Source organism: Panthera pardus, unplaced genomic scaffold (genome assembly GCF_024362965.1).
Source record: "Panthera pardus isolate Hobbes unplaced genomic scaffold, ASM2436296v1 HiC_scaffold_12, whole genome shotgun sequence".
NCBI lineage: Eukaryota > Metazoa > Chordata > Mammalia > Carnivora > Felidae > Panthera > Panthera pardus.
The window spans coordinates 44,870,156-44,891,138 of NW_026526677.1; the positions used below are offsets into that span (position 1 = coordinate 44,870,156).

General features: G+C 47.5%; 1 protein-coding gene across 3 annotated transcripts in view; it reads right to left on the reverse strand.

Annotated features, from left to right (window-relative positions):
* The window catches only part of SPON1 (spondin 1), a 259,322-nt gene that overhangs the window by 29,852 nt on the left and 208,487 nt on the right, over positions 1-20,983 (reverse strand). The gene's annotated exons all lie outside the window — the stretch shown is intronic.

Consider the following 20,983-nt stretch of genomic DNA (forward strand, 5'->3'; position numbering starts at 1 on the left):
CAGTCTGTTTGGGTTTTTATCTTCAGTGACAGGGCAGAGGAGTATCATAACCTTTTCAAGGCTTAAGGCTTCCACGGGCCCAAATTTGGCTTTGGCTAGGGACCTTCCCTGGAGAGGATTCAGCTGGTCCTGGATCTCCCCTTCCCCTGGCTGGGCCCAGCAGTGCTCAGACGCCACTGTCCACTGTACTTGGAAAAGCCTAGAATGTCACCAGCTGAGGAAGGAAGTACTCTGTTGCTGACTGAACAGGTCCCTGAGTTCCAAGAGGGCAGAGACTTGCTTGGCTGGCTTATATCTCTGCTCCAGTTTTTAGAGCCATGCCTGGCGTGAGTGTCTAGGACATATTTAGGATGAACTGACAAACTTCTTAATTGGTGGGTACCATGCCCAGAAAATCCCACCACCCTGCAGTCATCTCCTACATCCCATGGCTCGCAATGAGCCCTTCTTCCAACCCCAGAAGGCCACTCCTCCTCCAGCAGGTTAAAGGCACATCTACTGTGAACCTCCATTCCCCCATCTCCTGCCCCTCACAGCTGGCGGGCTCCTAGACCCACTGTGCCCACAGCCTTCAAGTCCCTTGAGCCTCCTCCCACCGTCTCCATACCTTCTTGCTTCCCCCCGATGCACCTTCCATGTTGCCACAAATCCGACCGTCTCCGTTCCCTGCCTCAGCCCTTCAGTAGCTCCTCACAACTCCCATGACCAGTTATTTTTCTTTTAATGTTTATTTATTTATTTTTGAGAGAGAGATAGATATAGAGTGAGCAGGGGAGGGGCAGAGAAAGAGGGAGACAGAATCCCAAGCAGGCTCCGTGCCGTCAGCACAGAGCCCGATGCGGGGCTTGAACCCATGAACCATGAGATCATGACCTGAGCTGAAACCAAGAGTTGGATGCTTAACCAACTGAGCCACCCAGGTGCCCCCCCATGACCAGTTCTTAATTCCTGAGTTTTCCTACATGGCCTTCATCATCTGGCTCTAGGATATGTTTTTCTTTGATTTTACATATACAGAATAATGCATAAACAGAATTGTACATGCATACTGTAGACAGATTTAGCACCACAGAAGCACACAATGCGAATAGTGACCATAGCCCATCCAGCATCTACCCTGCCTTCTGCTTCCTTCTCCAGAATGTTACAGTTTGGTGTATATCATTGCATATGCAACTACGTGCGTGTGCGTATGTGTGTGCACATTAGATAACGGCTCTCCCCACAAAAACCGCATCATACTTATTCTGCACCATGATTTCAAATTTTTTCCTTAATACCATCCCATGGAAACTTTCCAGGTCAGTAGATACTGCATCATAGCAGTCCTTTGGGTGCTGTTTAAAGTGTTGGAGATCTTTAAATTCTGGTAAACCAAGTCAAGATGCATCAAAGAGAAACCCAAGACATGAGACCCAAGAAATGAGATACCGTCTGATGACAATCCTTTTGCCCTTGAAGAAATACTTTACTAAGAAGTAAAATCAATGTGGGTGGAGTTAAGAGAGACACCATGTTAGCTGGCCCTGCAGATGCACCTTGCATTATAATGAAATCTTGGTTTTCAAGTCCCAGCTGACAATGTATTGATTTTGCTTTTGCAGTATATAATGACAAAAATTGTTTGGGCCCTCCATTAGTGTTTATGCATGGTGATGAAACTCTATCTGTAATTTTTAGAGATATGGAGGCTCCAAGGATGATGGAGCCACGTGTGCAGGCTTTAGAACAGCTTGTTGCTGTAAATTCTTTCATCTAGTGGTTGCATGCCATCTGCATGATCAATAGCTTAGTTTTGCTTGTTTGTGATCATTTGTGTTATTCCATCAGATAAGAATGCAGGAGCACTATGGAAAATTTATTTAAAAAGCTAAAAATCTTTGGAGCATCAAACTTGTCTGGTAGACCCTCAATTCTATAGGACTGGAGAGTGGCTTTTCCATGGCCATATCCAGCAAATTATTGAAAAAGCAAAGCCTTTGATGTGTATCTAGAATTCCATAGTGTGGAGGGTCTGTAATTTACTTAACTAGCATTATTGGTGGATATTTAATTGTTTCCATGCTGTCACGAAGACTTGTATACATATTTCTTTGTTTACAAACCCAAGGCTTCCTGTGTTATGGATTCCTAGGGGATGGTTAAAAGATGAAGCAGATTTACAGTTTTGGCAGGACCTACCAAATCGTGCTCCAAAAATCTGTACCAATTTACGCCCCCACAAGAATGTATTTATGCCCATCTTGCCACACCTTTGGACACACTGAACACCATTCATCTTTTGGGTATTTACTGTTCCAGCCGGCACGGGAGCGGTATGTTTGAGAGTACAGGCTCTAGAATCACACCGAGTTCAAATCCTGCCTACACCATTAGCTAGCTCTGTGTCCTTTGGCAAGTCTGTTGACCTCCCTTAGCCTTCTCATCTGTGAAATGGGATTTAGAAAGAGTTTCTACTACACGGGGTTGTTGGGGGACTAAGTGGCATCATTCATATAATGTGTTAATGCAGTGCCCAAATATGCATATATTAGTTACTATTCTTACTCTCATTTACATTCAGGCCAAGCTGGTATTAGAATCAATTTGCGCCGCTTGAGTACAGATTGTGAAGCACACAGTTGCATGTACAAATCCACAAAGCCTCGGGAGAATACTCCCTCCCTTAAAGCCAAGCTCTGAGTCTCAGGGAGCATATGATGGGAAGTTCATGTAGCTGGGTGAGCCTTGGATGGGGCTGCTCGGGGGGCGGGGCGTGTTCCATTCTGAAGAATGAAGGATTTAAAGTCAGAGTAAGCAATCCAAACTTCAGACTTAAATGAAAAGCTCTCTTAACACGTCTCTAAAGCACAGAAAGGATCTTTCAAGAATCCTTAGAGCCCTTATACATCTCCCATAGGACTCTTTTCAAACCAACTATTTCAGGGCATATTCACAGTTCATGCCTCTTTTGGATGACATTAGCACTTTTCCGGAGATGTGCCAATTAAAATAAAAAACCCCAAAGAAACCACAGGTCACTGGTGTCCATCTTCATGGGGATGAGCTCTTTCATTTTGCTTTTGGTAAATATGTTGTGAAGATGTCACAGCTGTACTCAGACTTCATAGCTACCGACAGCAAATGGGAATCACACAGCCCCAAACAGGCCGCCGGCTGAGATCAGCTCTGGAGGAAGCAGGGCCGTGTGGAGCGAACACAGGCCCGGGACAGGTTGGAGGCAGAAATCACATCAGTATTAGGAGATGCCGAGTCTGAGCAGAGCAGAGAGTAAGAGTGTGGGTCTGGGGAACGGGTGGGGGTTGGTGTCAGAGCCAACCTTGCCCAACACTGCCCTTCCCATGCCCTCCAGAGCCAGCCCCCAGTGCGGGAGAGCGCTGGGCATCTCAGCCTTGCCCGCAGTGAAAGGCCAGAGTCTGTCACCTTCTCCCTGCCTCGTGCCTCACCTCCTCTCTGTGCCTGTACCTGACTGAACCTTCATCTCCCAGTCCTGAACCGCAACCTCTTTCCTCATCCTAAGGCCCCTCTGCTCCAAGGGGCACAGAGAACGTCCTGCCCTCGACCTACGGTCTGGGACTCTGCCCGGACAACCGGCCTCCTGCCTGCAGGAAGAGAAAGGGGCTGCAATCCATACTCAGAGAGGGAAAGTAACAGAAACATCAATAATAATAACACAGCGATCTACTGCTTTTATGTGCTGGGCAGAGGCACTGTGCTCGTTACCTTTATATAGTATTTTATTTAATCCTTACAACATTTGCAAGGGACGTAGGTATACACTTTTAATCCTCAGAAACACATTTATCTGGCCAAATTAGTTAGCCAGTTAGGCAATGGCAGAGCTGGAGTTTAAACGTCAGCCTGACCCTGGAGACCACGCTCGTCACCCTGTGACCCCAGGCAGAGGGGAGCCGGGAGGGTAAGCTGTGGTGCAGGGAGAGCTGGGCACTCTTTACAGATCAGCCCCCCCATCCCCCGCCTGGGCCTCTGCAGGCCTTAGAACACTCTGAGTTCTGAATGTTAATGCTGCCCTGAGAACTGATTTTGATGAAGAGCAGGGGAGACGCAGGGTCCTTGCGTTGGAGAGGAACTGCTCCTGGAGAGGCAGACACCCAACGACCAATGATATTAAATGCACGTGCAGTGATACACGTGCATGCACAGAGAGACCCCCACCTCATCGCACATTTCCTTGTATTCATCAGCTTGTTTCTTAGGAAAATCCTTGGGAACAGCTATCATCTCATTTTGCAGACGAGGAAACTGAGGTTCAGAGAAGTCATGTGACTTCTTGCAGCCCACCCAGGAACCATGGTTCCCATACAGATGTGTCTGGCTCCAAAACTCTCGCTCTTTCCACTCGGCCTGACTACTCTTCCTCTCTATCTTGCTCTGGTCCCTCTCCTGTTTTGCTTGTCGCTTTCAGCAAGAGCGTGGCTACCGCTGGCTGACAGTTTTCCCCAAAGAGCTCTTGCTCTGAGGCATAGGGTCACCCAGATCCCTCTGTGAGGGCAGTGCCTGGCCTCTTAGGTAGACTCTCGTGAACGGTGTTTGGCTCCATTATTTGCTTCTATCCTATCCCAGAATTCCCACTTACCATAAAAAACAACCCTGATGGCTTCCATGTCTGAAGGGAGCTTTTTCATCCCTTGGTGGGTATCCTGGTGATGAGCAGCAGGAAATGAGCCGTTTTAGGAGGTAATAATGGAGCTATGGGCATCTTTTAAATCAATTGTGCCCCCACAACATAGTCTCTCATTGTTTCGACAAGCTCTGGGTTTACTGGGTCGTAAATAAAAACAGATGGTTCATATTTGGCAGTGGTCCATGGCTTGCCTGTGGTCTCCTGTGGTCTGTACTGCAGAAGTCTGAGGCAGGCAGGCAAATGGTTCCCATTTTTCAGATGAAGTAACTGAGATGCCTCCCTCCTCCGATACTGCTCTGGTCAGGATCACCAATGCTCTCACCACTGCCCACGGTTATTGCCCAGCTCTTAGCATCCATGACCCCTCGGCAGTGTTGGACCAGGAGAGCTGGTCACTCCTTCTGTCCTGAAACACTTTCTACATGGTTCTGGCACCTGCTGCCTATTTCTTCTCACCTCACTGGCTGTTCCTCCTCAGTCTTCTTTGCTGACCCCTCTCCATCCACCTGGGTTCAAGTCCTTGATCCTGTCCCATATTGCCTTATAATTAACTGCAGCTTGTCTCATGCCTTAAAATACTATACATATGTCAATGATGACTGAAGTTTAATTTTCTACCTTGTGTATCAACTGCTTAACATTTTCGTCTGGATGTCGAATTGGTGTCTCAAACTCAACAGTCTGAGACCAAATTCGTGACCGTCCTCTCCCCTAGCCCGGCCTGCCCTTTTCTCCCCAGCCAGCTCAGTGGCAATGCCCCTTTCCAGTTTCTCCTCCCTGATGCTTCTTTCTCTCCTACTCCACATCCAGTCTTTCTGTCCACCCTGTCAGCTCTGCTCCTAAAATGCATTTATCAGCCCACCACTTTCCGTCACCTGCCTTGCTGCCACTGTGGTCCAAGCCATCACCACTACTCACCTACATGATTGCAATTGCTCCTTGGCTGGTGTCTCTGCCTCCTCTTTGGCCCTCCTCTGGGCTCGTTGCACAGCAACCATCCCACGCCATTTCTCAGGTCAAAATCCTTCAATGGCTTCACACCCCATGGCAAATGGGGAGCTTCCGTGTCCCCCACAGCCCTCCGTGACCAGCCTCGCCCTGTGTTACTTCACTAACTCTATCCCTTAGGGCTCTGTCCCTCTCTCAATTGTTTTGGCCATTCCAGACATCTCATTTTCCCGCGAACGGACCGGGCACACTTAGCCCTTGCTGTTTCCTACGCCAGCAATGCTGTCCTCCGGAAAGACATCACGACACTCACGCCCTTGCCTCCTCCAGGTGTTTGCTCAAACGTCACCTTCTCTTCAGGTCTTTGTTGACCCCGTGACTAAAAAGAGCAATTCCTCGCCGGCTCCTCAACGCGGCACGCCCCCATCACCTTATCTGATTGTGTTTTCTTCATCGCCTTGGTCACTGTCCGATACCCTGTGGATTTTGCTTCTTTACTTTCGAGGGGTTCTCTCTCCCTGCTAGAATAGGGCCCCCCTACTTTGGGCAAGGGCTGTTGTCTCTCTTGCCCAGTGCTGTAGCCTCCATATTTGGGACCATGCTTGGGACATGCTCAAGCAATATTTGTTGCATGAATGAGAGGCTGTGATGAGGAAGGGGCTGGCGCCCTCTGAGCCTCAGCCCAACAGCACTCCATCATCCTAGCTGCGTGAAGTGATCCTCGGAGATCTGAGCGTGGAGCTGGCAGGCACTGGCAGAGCGGTAGGACAATGCCAGCCAGACAACTGTGCTGGAACAGCCTGAACTAGAAGGAGAAGGAAGGGACAGGACACAGGCCGCGTTAGGAGCTGTGGTCAGATTTCACAATTTCCGAGTCCGCTTCAGGGGGACACCCCGCGACCTGGGCTGCCTGTTGAAGTGCCCATAGCGTGCCTCACGCCCGGGAAGCAGCGGTCATCCCAAGCCACTGTCTGATCGGTGAGCTCAAAGGCAGAGAAGGTACCCAGAGCCCATTAACAGATCCACAAGAAGGTGATGTGGTTGCACAGAAGCGTTTCAAATTCAATGTCTTTTTAGTTCTTTTCAAATACAGCCTGTAATTCCGATGGGAAAATTGCGTAAGGCTCGCAGATAACAATTTCCCCGTGAGACGTTTTGGTGAAAGCAGCTTGGTATTTCTGAAGCGGGAGAGGGAGGGCCCATCAGAGCCCCCGGGGGCTGCCCCACCGCCCCTCTACCCGCAGCTGACTCTGGCAGGTGGAGCACTCTGAGGAGAGGCATCACCCCATGACCTGAGAGAGATGACCAGCCTTCTGTGTGCTTCTATGAACCAGCGGCAACAGTTTAGCTTGTCCTTTGGGGACCGAAGTATCAATCCGGGGTTTAACCTCATTTTCCGGACTTTTTCATTTTGTCCTTTGTAATGCACGTGAAAGTCTGCAGCCCCCGGGAACTGAGGGAGCTAGGGAGGTCGATGGGGCATGTCTGTCTCTCCATCCCACCAGCCTCTCTCCACCTGATCTTCCCAGGCCCTCCTCCCCACCTCTACCCTGTCTCCGGCAATTGGAAAAGACTAAGTGCCAGGGCCAGAGGCAGAGGAGTGAAAAAGGGGCCAGGCCAGGCGAGATTCTGACGTCACAGGGGAGAGAGAACACGAGAAGCAGAGGCTGTCTGCTTTCTTTTTAAAAAAATTTTTTTAATGTTTTATTTATTTTTGAGAGAGAGAGAGAGCATGAGCATGAGCAGGGGAGGGGCAGAGAGAGAGGGAGACACAGAATCCAAAGCAGGCTCCAGGCTCTGAGCTGTCAGCACAGAGCCTGGTGCAGGGCTTGAACTCACGAACCGTGGGATCATGACCTGAGCTCAACCTGGACTCTTAACCCACTGAGCCACCCAGGTGCCCCCTGTGTGCTTTCAAACAGGCAGGGGTTGCAAGGAAGCCCTGGCCAGGCCTGGCTGAAGGTGACTGTGATGCCACCTATGGGGCAGTGCCCCAATCCTACCCCATGGGAGCATCTCCAGTGGTCTTTTTATTTTTTTTTAAAGATCTTATTTGTATTTTTTTTTAAAGTTTACTTACTTATGGGGGGGTGGGTGGGCGAGAGAGAGAGGGAGAGAGAGAGTCCCAAGCAGACTCCACAGAGCCCCATGCAGGGCTCGAACTCATGAACCATGAGATCATGACCTGAGCTGAAATCAAGTCGGATGTTTTATTTTTGAAAGAGAGAGAGGCAGAGCACAAGCAGGGGAGGGGCAGAGAGAGAGGGAGGGAGACACAGAATCTGAAGGAGGCTCCAGGCTCTGAGCTATCAGACACAGAGCCTGATGCAGGGCTTGAACTTATGAGCTGTGAAATCATGACCTGAGCTGAAGTTGAATGCTTAAAGTTGGACATTTTAAGTGAGCTGCCCAGGTGTCCTTTCAGTGATGTTAAAAGCACAGCACTGAACACCCCTCATCCCTCTTCCCTGTCTCCCCCTTGTACCTTCCTCTGAGGACAGCTCCAGTCCAGGTCTAATCCCAGAAGCCAACGCAAGAATAGGGGTGGGGACTGTGTCCTTCCCTGCATCCCCAGCATCGGCTTGGGTTGGAGGAGGTGTGTCGGGTATGATTAAGGGATGAATAATGGGTGAGCTAATTAAATGATTAATTAATGACAAACTAGAGGAAGCCCCTGGCCTGTGTGGCCCTCCCAGGGGTCCGAGAGCACTTCTGGTGAATGCAGTGGGGTTAGCATGTGCTGAAGGGTCTGCCCCCAGGAGCAGGTGACCCGATTGATGTGTTCTGAGGGCCCTGCCCACTGCAGGGAGTGGACAGTGGTGGGGCATGGGGGCAGCAGGACAGGAGAGAGCACTGTAAGGTGAGGAGACCGTGGATGCAAGGCGTTATTTTGAAGGGAGATGCAGAACATCAAGGTGCTGATGGATGTGGGTTGTAAAACTAAGAGGGGTCAAGGATGACTCCAAGGAGAGGTGTCTTGTCAGCAGTTGGATATATGAGACTGGAATTCGAGGGACAAGTCCAGGCCAGAGATGTATATTCGAAAGGCATAAGCATATAGGTGGTAAAGTGACAGGACAAAGAACCTGGAGAGCGGGCAGAGACAGAGAAGGGAGTGGGGATGGCGAAGAGCCTAACTAGGGACAGCCAGAGAGGCTGACAACACTAGGGGAACTGCACCCCCCCCCCCCGGCCTCTTCAAAGCCCTTGTGCTCTCTCCCCACTGCCTATTAATGTTTCCACTGCTCCCTGCTGTCCCTGCTGTCCCCTCTGTCCCGACACCCCCCTGTCCCCCTGCTTCCCCCTACTGTCCCTACTTCCCCTGACACCCTGCTGTCCCACTGTCCCCTGCTGCCCTCCTGCCCCCTGACACCCCCACTGTCCCACTGTCTCCCTGCTTCCCCGCTGCCTCCTGCTGTCCCCACAGCCCCCTGATACCCCTGCTCTCCCACTCTTCCCCTGCTACATCCACTATCCCCCTTCTGCCCCCACTGTCCCCTTGCTGACCCCTGCTACCCCACTGTTCTCTTCATGTCCTCACTGTCCTCTGCTGTCCCCACTATCCCCCACTGACCCCTTGTCCCCTGCTGCACCCCCTCCCCTTTGCCCCGCTGCCGCAGGCCCTGCTACTTGCTCACTGCTGCCACCGCTGCCTCGCTGGTCACTGCTGGAAATGCAACTGAAGCAGGTTTAGGAAAGACCAGCCCGCGAGGCGGTGCCCCAGCAGGCCCAAACAGCTCTTTTGAGGAGTGCGCTGTGCAGGGTGTTGAGAAAACTGGCAGTAGCAGGAAGGACATGTGATTATTTCTTAAAAGAGTGACATCACGGCAGGTTTGTATGTGAAACGGTATAATCTAATACAGAAAGAGAAATCGCTGTCACGGGAGAGAGGGTGCACTGGGAGTGCACTTGAAAAGATAAGGGGTGAGATCCAGGCCCGAGGTGGAGGGCGGCCTTCCAACCAGAGCAAGAGGATGGACGAGGAAGGCACAGGGCTGTAGCTCCTAATGCTTGAGGTCACGGGCATTGCCGGGCGCCCAGCAGATACGGAGTGAGCCCACAGTCTCTGCCAGGCTCCACTGCGGGGGGCTGGAGACAGAGCCGGAACAAGAGAGACGCCAACCCCTGCCTCATGGAGCTTTCCTGAGTGGGGAGGCAGACCTAAACAAGGGGCAGTCACAGCGTGCCAGACTTTGATGGGCTCTCTGGGGCCAACACAGCAGGGGCTGGTGAGCCGAGGGCCAGGCTCGGAGAGTTCGGGATGTGGAGAAGGCTTCACTGACAAAGCCACTAAAGTATTCTGAGATACAGGTGCTAATGTGGGTGAAAAGGGCCAGGTCAGCCCTCTCTCAAGATGAAAATTACCTCACGTACTAAAATAAGGACTTTAAAATAAAAAAAAAACCCAAATAACATAACCATATTATATGATGTTCCGAAAAGAGAGGGCATGAGAGATATGTAAAAAGGAATATCCACATCTCACCATCCTTACCTAGCGGCTATTATCAATTCATTTCTATATTTGTATGTTTACACACACACACACACACACACACACACACACGTTGTCTTTACCCCTACCATTTCTTTGCACAATAGTAGCTAGATTATTATACAAATAGATGATTACACAAACTGTCTGCACCTTGCTTTCTCATTTAATACATTTCAGAGATGATCTCATGTGTGACATAGCTCTTTTAATGATGACCTCGAAGACCATATAGCAAAGTAAAAAAAGATACAAAAGCATATACGTGTGTTTTTCCATTGCTATATGGGTTCGTCATTAAAAGAGCTATATCACTAATGAGATCATCTCCGAAATACCCTAGACTGAATTAGAAAGCAAGGTGGAAGCTTCAGGTATTGTACTGTCAGCTTGTTTGTCTGGGTCCTTAAATATAAGAACATTTCACTTCATCAGCTCCCTTCATCCACTGATTTCCATAAAAAGCTTTCAAACTGTTAAGTAATGAAGCTCCAAATGACCTGGACAGTGGAGGAACAGGCCTGCCTTAAGGTGCTGGGTGGGGGGGGGGGGGGGGTGGGGAGGCGGGGAATGTTAGCATCAAATAAGGTTCCAGAAATGCTGCTTTCTTAAATAGCGCTATTTAAATGCAAAGGAACAGCTTTGATAAGCTGTAAAAGCTTAACCCTTCTCACTCCTGAGGACCAACCCCCCCTCCATGTCCTCCACAGAGGTTTGGGGAGAGATTGGGGAGGTAACAGAGAAGTTCTGTGTTGTGGCTGACACTAAAGGGATGTCCCTACCAGGAACTTAAGAGGCTGGCTGGCCTCTGTCAGGCTTCCCATGGTAAGAGAAGTTTCCCTGGCTACGAATACCAACTTCTAGTTATTAATTGTGGCATCACGGACCAACAGTTAAAGAGCAGTGTGGTGGAATAAGTCAGACCAAAGTTCAAATCCTGGCTCAACCACTTACAAGCTGTGTAAGTTTGGGGAAGTTACTCACCCTCTCTGAGGGGATTCCTCATATGTGAAACATGTATTCATTGAGCTCCTTTTATGGGTCAGAGACTGTGCTGGGCATGGGGCATAGGGCAGTGGACAAGGCACCACAGTCCCTGCTCTTGTGGCCATGTCCTCTCGTAGGGTAATAAGATATGTACAGATTGAATGAGATAGTGAAAGTGAAGGGCCAGGCGAGTGGTGACAAAAGGCTAGCCACGATTACTAAACTCACATGTCTCCATGCCCCCTCCTTCTGTGTAATTGTCCACTGTGTCCACTTATTCCTGTCCCTCAAGCAACTCCTCCTCTCAAAGGCCTAATTTTTTTTGAGTAGAAATTTATATATTTAAAAGGTGTATAATACAATGTTTTGATGATATACATGCACAGGCATACCTTGGAGATATTGTGGGTTTGGTTCCAGACCACTACAATAAGCCAATATCACAGCAAGGTGAGGCAAATGAATTTTTTGCTTTCCCAGTGTATATAAGAGTTACGTTTACACTATACTGAAGTCTGTTAAAGGTGCAATAGCATTAGGTCTAAAAAAAAAAAAAAAGAAAAAAACCAAAAAAACAATGTGCGTATCTTAATCAAAAAATACTTTGCTGCCAAAAAGTGCAACCCATCATCTGAGCTTTCAGTGAGCCACTGATCACCCTAACAAACATAACTATGATGAAAAAGTTGGAAGAGAATTGCCAAAGAGTTACCAAAACGAGAATTACCCAAGAGTTTGCAAAAATGACCAAGATGCGACAGAGACGCGAAGTGAGCAAATGCCATTGGAAAAGGAATTCTGAAAGATTTCCTCCATGCGGGATTGCTGCCAACCTTCAATTTGTTAAAAAAAAAAAAAAAAAAAAAAAAAAAAAGGCAGTATCTGCCAAGCACGATAAAGTGAAGTACAATAAAATGAGGTGCGCCTGCACGTAGTAAAATGGTCACTGTTGTCAGGCTAATTAACACATTCATCTCTTCACAGGGTTGCCTTTTTCTTTTTGGGGTGAGAGCACCAGAAATCTACTCTCTTAGCAAATTTCCAGTATACAATCCAGCATTATATTAGTATTCGTATATATTATATGATACTATATATAAATACATATGTTTGTATTTATTTATTTATGGGAGGGGAGAGAGAGAGAGAGAACGTGTGCACAGGAGCAGGGGAGGGGCAGAGAGAGAGGGAGAGAGGGAGAGTCCCAAGCAGGCTTCACACTCAGTGCAGAGCCCAAAGCGGGCTCGATGCCACAACCGCGAGATTGTGACCTGAGCCAAAACCAAGAGTCAGATGCTTACCCGACTGAGCCACCCAGGCGCCCCTACGGTCATTTAAACTATAGTCATTGTGCGGTATGTTAGGTCTCTAGACTTATTCGTCCTACATAACTGTAACTTTGTAGCTTTTGCCCAATAACCTCCATTTCCCCCACCTCCCTGCCCTGGGGATGCCTTCTTGATGCCCCTGGATCCTCAAATCGTCTTTTTTTCCATTACCTCAACCAAGTTGCTTCATTATCACTTGCACGATCATTTTTTCATTTACGTGTCTTTCCAACCAGAAGGCATCTAGCAAAACACGCATCTATCTCATAGTAGGTGCTTCATCAAATATACTGAATGTTCAGTAAGTGAAAGTTTTTATTCCCCCCTAATATTCTCTTTACTCAAAGATCCTATAACCTAGCATCACCAGACAATTTCAGCAGCCAGGATGTATGTGTGTTTATATCCCACAGCTGCTCTGTACAACCTTCCTGTGGACCGGTGATGCTCTGCCCAGATCACTCTTCAGCTGCTGGGAAAGATGCTAAAATGTGGTCCTCAGTTGTCAGTTCTTTTTGGGGGTTGCACCAGCTGGATGAAACCGCCTCACATGATGTCGGCAGAGGCCTTCTTTTGGTCTGCACCACAGTTCCGCCTCTCCCTTGGCCCGTCTCTGCCCGCCACCCCTCTCGCCACCCCAGGTGTGGTTCCCAGGAGCATTCCCTAATTTCGCACGTGCCAGTCTGGGCTCTGCCTGCTGCCCAGAGAACCCAGCTGCTACAGCTGGTGGGGAAAAAAACGAGAGGCAGAGTTAACACATCAAAGACATTCTCACCAGGGAAAGTCCAAATGATGCCTGTGCTGTCAGTGGCCCGGGAGAGGTGGATTAGGCTGAAGGACCTGGTGTCCAGGCCCAGCAAACTCTGAAGGACCATGTCGGGACAGCGGGCCTCACAACTGGGTCTCGCGAGTAGTCAATTTCAGCAAAACGGCATCACCCACCGCATTCGAGCAATGTTCCTAATTAGCATTTTAAAAGGTTTGTAGTTTGTGTTATTATTATCGTTAGTTTGCTTTTATGGTCATATGAGAGCTATAAGCATAAAGAGTTAATATCCAGTTATCTTTGCACACATTTAAACAATATGATAATGAAAAGAATTACAACTCAGCCCTGGGGGTTTGTGAGCTTACAAATGCCCTCTAAAAAAGGTCCCTACATTACTTGGGTTTGGGGATTATCTAATTTTGCAATAGCCTGGTAGGAAGAGCTTGGATTTGAGAGGCTCTGTGGCTTAACGGTACAACCTTGGACAGGCTACTTAATTCTCTGAGCCTGATTTTCTCATTCTGCAGAGTGGGATAACTACCTTACAGGCTTGCTGTGAGACATAAATGAGCTATACATGAATACAGAATGCTTGCCCGGTTCCTGACACAGAGTAAGTGCTCAATAAATGGCAGCAGGATGGGGCGCCTGGGTGGCACAGTTGGTTAAGTGTCCGACTTCAGCCAGGTCACAATCTCGCGGTCCATGGGTTTGAGCCCGCGTCAGGCTCTGGGCTGATGGCTCAGAGCCTGGAGCCTGTTTCCGATTCTGTGTCTCCCTCTCTCTCTGCCCCTCCCCCATTCATGCTCTGTCTCTCTCTGTCCCAAAAATAAATTAAAAAAAAAAAAAAACGTTGGAAAAAAAAATTAAACAAAAATAAATAAATGGCAGCAGGCAGGAGAGGCCTAACAGGAGAGAATGCATCTTTCTGCAGGCCTTTTCCAGACCTGACCTGGAGAAACCCTGCGGGCAGCAGCCATCCCTGGAAGACAGCAGGAGGCTGGAGTTTTAGGGGACGGGGAGTCAGACTCAAATTTGCTTCAGAGTACAAGCAAGCAGACAAACACGAAAGCCCCAAGGCACTCAAAAGCAAAAGGTTAAAAACAGAGAACTAAAAGGAGCTATGAGCTACATTTAAATTCAGAGGATTTTACATTTAAGGACCAGTCCAGTGAATACTCCCGCGGTAGGCTGAACAATGGCCCCCCCAAAGGTATCCATGTTCTAATCCCTGGAACCTACGAAAGTTACCTTAAGGCCAAAAGGACTTGGCAGATGTGATTAAGTTAAGGATCTTGAGATCAGGAGATTATCCTGGATTATGTGGGTGGCCTTAAATATAAGTGTCCTTGTAAGCAGGAGGCACGGGGAGGTCTGACTACAGAAGGTGAGAAGGCAATGCTACGATGGAAGCAGAAATTGGAGTGATGGGGCCACAAGCCACTGACATTCTGAAGAGGCCAGAACCTTTTGGAGTCTCCTGAAGGAACCAGCCTGGTTCACACCTCGATGTTAGCCCCGTAAGACTCATTTTGGATTTCCGGTCTCCAGAAGTATAAGAGAATAAATTCACATTGTTTTAAGATACTAAATCTGTAGTAACTTGTTTTAACAGCAATAGGAACTAATCCCGGGGCCCCTGGGTGGCTCAGTCAGTTGAGCGTCCGACTTCGGCTCAGGTCACGATCTCATGGTTCATGAGTTCGAGCCCCGCATCGGGCTCTGTGCTGACGGCTCAGAGCCTGGAGCCTGCTTCCGATTCTGTGTCTCCCTCTCTCTCTCTGCCCCTCCCCCTGCTCATGCTCTGTGTGTCTCTCTCTCAAAAATAAATAGACATTAAAAAAAAATAGGAACTAATACAATTCCTAGGGACCCAACTTGCCCTTTGAATTAGTGGGTCTAGTGAAAATGAGGTAACTAAGACCCGTCGTTAGAAGGGATGAGGGGAGGGAATAACACGGAGTCTTGAGAGCTGATCTGAGTCCTGTCTCTCTCCTTTCTAGCTGTGTGGCCTTAGGCCAGTCAGTCAGCTTCTCTGAGCCTCATGGGTCTCCATCTCTAAAATGAGACTCAAGTTAACTCATAGGCTTCTTGCGAGGATTACCTGTTAGAACACTTCATGTACCATAAAACTTTGTGACCTCTTCTCATTACTATTATAATTACCTTAAAAAATTCAAGTTGAAGATTGCCGTCAAGGTGCTACCTCTTAGAAGGCAGCCTACTGGTGCATAACGTGTCTATCTGAGGTGACTCCATGAACGTTTGAATTCAGGCATGGCCACTCAGTGTTTTGGAGCACAGAGCTGAAATTTTTCAGTTCTTAGACCTCTGTCTGTAGCTCCTACTGAATTTCACTAAACCTAACCCAGCGCCCACCTGCATGCAATTCCTTATTTTTACAACCCAGGCTGAGTGTGGAGGTATTATTGTCACTTGGACATCTCTCTGATGAGATGTTTGTTTGCTTTAAAAAGAGAATATCAATAATCCAATCACCTCTCACTACTGGGCAATTTTCCTGTACTTGAAGCTTCCTGAAGTAAAAATTGTGCAAAGAATTTGTGCGGGAAGCTATAAACACTAAAAACGACTATTATTTTTCAAACTCAAGACTGCTCACGTGTGTCTGGTCTATCTTCAATGGCACAGCACAAGGTCTCAAAGCAAAAGGAAGAAAACAAACACCGTCAAAGTTTGAAGTTGGGTCTTATCAACAATTTTTTTTTCCCCCATTTGTAATTCAATGGAGCATTTCCCTACTCAGGTGGTAAGGAAAGAATTGCTGTTTTGACTGAAACTGTGTGTAGTTCTGTTTTTTCAGAAATCATTTTTATAATGGATTTTTTCTTATTACAAAAACATGTTCATTGTAGAACATTCAGAAAATTGAGACAGGCAGAAAGAATACCATAAAGACAATTTGTAATCCCGTCACCCACAGCTAACCACTGTTACTGTTTCCATTTTGCACTGCAGAAGCGCACTTCAGTGCGTCTGGGTGTGATGTTCTGGGAATCACCAAAGCAGCTTAATTCCCATGATAACAGGAGCCCTGATTCTCTATTCCTTCATATAGTTAGGCCCCGCTGAGAGTGAGTGGAGCTGACCTACCAAAGTCTGAGAAATCCCAGGGAACACCTTTGGTCATTGGCTCCGAGGGGCTGCCCCACCAGGCTGCCCTCATCACTCCTTTATATGAGTGCTCAGGCCTCCTAATTCCCTCCCGCCTCCGGGGTTACTCTCCCTCCCACTCCAGCCCTTATGGGGAACTTTCTAGAGCATATGCTGGACTGGCTCACTCACTTCTATTTTGTTTTTGTTTTAAATTTTTTAATGTTTATTATTTTTGACAGACAGAGACAGAAACAGAGAGCAAGCAGGGGAGGGGCAGAGAGAGAGGGAGACACAGAATCAGAAGCAGGCTCCAGGCTTTGAGCTGCCAGCACAGAGCTGGACGCGGGGCTCGAACTCACGGACTGTGAGATCATGACCTGAGCCGAAGCTGGCTGCTCAACCGACTGAGCCACCCAGGCGCCACTCACTCCATTTCTTGAAGTTCTTCCTTTGGCTTTAGGGATAATATATAAATTTTTTAGCATGGGACACAAAGTTGTCTCTGGCCCTGCCCCCTCCTCCAGTCTCATATCTCCTCCCCTTCGTGCACCCTCAATCCCCATCAGTCCTAAAAGGTGGGGTTTATGGATGAGGAAACTGAGGTTCAAAGAATCCCAACGATTTACTCCCCTGCACGGGGCTAATCAGCGAAGGAGCCAGAATCTAAGCCCAGGGGTCCTCTGATGTCAAAGTATCCTCACCGAACTACTTGAAGTTTCTTGAACCAGACATGGTTTTTTTAAACTTCCATACCTTTGCATCAACCTCCATCTCCCCAAGGTGACTTTTAGCCCTTTCTCACCTACATAATGGCTCCTTGTCCTTTAGAATGCAGCTCAAGCCTTTGGATTATTGTAGCGGCCCCTCCTCTGTGCATCCGAGGTACCCAATGTTGACCTCAGTCTTGGGATCCACCTCACTGAATTGCAGTTACCCTTTTACAAGCACGTGTCCCCTCCCTCCCCAGCTGGGAGTGCCTCAAGGCGGGGGTGGGGGGGGGGAACTACATCCCATTCATCTCTCTCTCTCTATTTCCCACTTCTAGCATAGGATTTGGGAGACAATAAATGTTTGTTTGATAAATGAATGAATGGTGGGAATGCAAGCTCGTGCAGCACTCTGGAATACAGGATGGAGGTTCCTCAAAAAACTAAAAATAGAACTACCCTATGACCCAGCAATTGCACTACTAGGTATTTATCCAAGGGATACAGGTGTGCTGTTTCTAAGGGGCACATGCATCCCAATGTTTATAATAGCAGCACTATCAATAATGGCCAAAGTATGGAAAGAGCCCAAATGTCCATCGATGGATGAATGGATAAAGAAAATGTGGTATATATATACAATGGAGTATTACTTGGCAATCAAAAAGAATGAAATCTTGCCATTTGCAACTACGTGGATGGAACTGGAGGGTATTATGCTGAGTGAAATTAGAGAAAGACAAATTATATGACTTCACTCATCTGAGGACTTTAAGAGACAAAACAGATGAACATAAGGGAAGGAAAACAAAAATAATATAAAAACCGGGAGGGGGACAAAACAGAAGAGACTCATAAATATGGAGAACAAACTGAGGGTTACTGGAGGGGTTGTGGGAGGGGGGATGGGCTAAATGGGTAAGGGGAATTAAGGAATCTACTCCTGAAATCATTGTTGCACTATATGCTAACTAATTTGGATGTAAATTAAAAAAGATAAAAAAATAAAATTAAAAAAAAATGAATGAATGGGCAGAAGTTCCTACAGACCTCAAGTGGTCTTCGTCTGATCAAAACTTGATTTGCTTATAATGTTCCTGCCAGAAGTAGCTCAGAGAAATAACGGAAATGGAACCTAGAATTCTTTGCCACCACATCCCTCACCAGCCTGGAGCCAGATGAAAGAGCCAGTCATTTGTAACTAACTGCTGATCCCCAGCGGTGCAGGGGGAGCTGGAATCCCTGACCTTTCTTTGTTGTGTTTAACTCTTGTCATTTGGTTATTTTGTCAGCAGGATAAGGTCTGGTGGCAGGTGAAGGATAAGAGAATATGCCACCCTAAAATATGCCTCCTTGGCACAAGGATTATTTTGAGAAACTGCAGACACAGGAGAAGTGCTGAAAATCGAGTAAAAGTTACCCTTTTGCAAGGGAAAATTACATTTAGAGAGGGGACCTGTACCAGCAAGAGGGCAATTACTAGAGGCTTGTCTGCAATGCAGGGCAAATTTTGTTGATCATATATCTGGTCTCACCTTCCTGTGATTGCAAGCCCCAGACCTTTATCCCTTTCCTTAGTTCAGGATGGTATATAAGCCTCAATTACCTGGCTGTATATGTGTATACATATACATATGGATGCAATTACAATTTTTTTCTCCTTCTTTTATTACAGGGATGGGTGGGAATGTCTTAGCCAAGAACTTAAGTAGGTAGAGGGAAATTCTTCTCCCCCCTGCAACAGGGCGGCTTTGGACATTCTTGAAAGGTAAAGAACAGAGATAGAAGGAAGAAAACTATATCCAGGGCCTACCTTTTGGGAGTGGGGAGGTGGGGGGATGAGGGATTGGGGGTGAGGGTAGGAGGTGCGAGGGTGGACACAGGCCGGGGGCCTTCTGCCCAGTTCCATGCTCACAAAAGCTTCAGATCAGGATCTGGCACGGTTCCAGAGTCACAGAGCTACACCAAATAGAGCTGAAGAAGCTCACTGCAACTATTAACACGTCCTGCTCTGACCAACCCCACCTACGCTGAAGTATAAATGAGTATTTTTATAATTCTTGTAAATAATCATGAGATTAGCATAATTTTGTTGCCTTGTATTTTGTTGTTGTTGTTATTAAAGCATTACCCAAAGTTTGTCAATCCTGTTATAGCATTTCCCTCTATTTTTTCATATGGCGAGAACTTTGGAAAAATGGGGGTAACTTGACTTCTGAGAAGCACTGGCTGAGTTGTGGGATCTGAGTGAGACCTCTGCTCTTTTGAGCACAGGCTAGTTTGGGGTTTGGAGATAAATAAGGGGTGGGCAGTACAGTGGGTGGTGGAGCTGCCTTATCTGGCTCATGAGAGTTGATTGTATACACACCTCTTCCCAACACTGTGTTCAGTGACTTATGTTAGTAGCTTGCAGTTGGCCATGGTGGGAGTATTTACATGATAGAAATTGCCAAACACCAAAGACCAGGGTCCATCTTCCCTTCCCTTCCCTTCCCTTCCCTTCCCTTCCCTTCCCTTCCCTTCCCTTCCCTTCCCTTCCCTTTCCTTCCCTTCCCCTCCCCTCCCTTCCCCTTGTCTCTCCTTCCTTCCTTCCTTCCTTCCTTCCTTCCTTCCTTCCTTCCTTCCTTCCTTCCTTTCTTCCCTCTAGAGCTGATGGTTAAATATTTACTAGCCTATCACTGGTGGTGGGAGAGGGAATGGCAAATTGGAGGCTGATGGTATTTTTTCCTCACTTAATGATGGTGAACATGAGTGGGGGAGGACTCAAGACACTCGGTGTCAGGATGTAAGGAGCATCCAGATTCATGAGCAGGGGCTATCTGCCAGTGCTCCCCAAACTGTGCTTCAGAATCAGTGGAAGATTTTTTAATGTTTATTTATTTTTGAGAGAGAGAGAAAGAAAGAGAAAGAGAGGATGAGGGAGAGAAAGTATGTGAGCAAGGGACAGAGAGAGGGGGACAGAGGATCTGAAGCACACTCCAGTCTCCGGCACTAACAGCAGAGAGCCTGATGTGGGGCTTGAACTCATGAACTGTGAGATCATGACCTGAACCAAAATCGGACACTTAACCAACTGAATCATTCAGGTGCCCCTCAGCTGAAGACTTTTTAAGTCTACTTATGTTCAGGTCCCACTTTGGAACTACTGAATGAGAATCTCTGGCTGGGGCAGAGGAATCTGCAGTCTTAAAAATGTTCTGCAAATGGTTCAGGTCAGTGGAACAGCATATGGGAATCTTTGTTACATGTCTCATGGTATTAAGACACCTCAAAAAGAATATGGTAAGATGCAACCTATGAGGTCATAGATTTCCTAATCAGGTTCCCTGACTCTTCATGTATGGCCTCTATCACCTGTCACAGCTTGATGAGATCTGGGTTATGATGCAGGTGGTGGTGCCAGGCCTGAATAAGAAAGGGGTTGTAAAATGTTATATTGGGAAAAGGTATGGTTTGAAAAATTTTTTTGTATTTACATAAAGCTTTATCAGACATACTTCTTTGATTTAGACTTAGGCCATTGTATCACCTGCCATTGAATTCCTGACTTCACAGGGCAACAAATATCTTACATGCCCACATGACTTCAGCACCCATAACAATGGAAAGTCATCCTAGTCCCAGTAAAAACTGCTGATGTGGTTTGGAGAAGACAGTGGTCTCAGGGCCAAAATCTTCAGTGGTGGCTGGGAGTGACCAGAAGGCTGGCAGGTGGCAGAGACTAGGTGGACAGAGGCTGAGTGGTGGCGTGTGAGGAGCCTCAAAGGAGCGTGGTTCTTTCTATGAGATGAGATGTGAGGAGGTGATGGAGATGAGGTAGAACCTGACCCTTCCTCTTGTCTTGAGATATGTGGGACGTGGGAGAACAAATGCCCTTTTTTGGGAGAATGGAAGGGGGACACAGAGACTAGGTTTTTTCATAAAGAGGTGGAAAGAGCTCTGTCTGATGGAGCTTTGAGATAAAAACACTTCATCCTGCACTAGGAG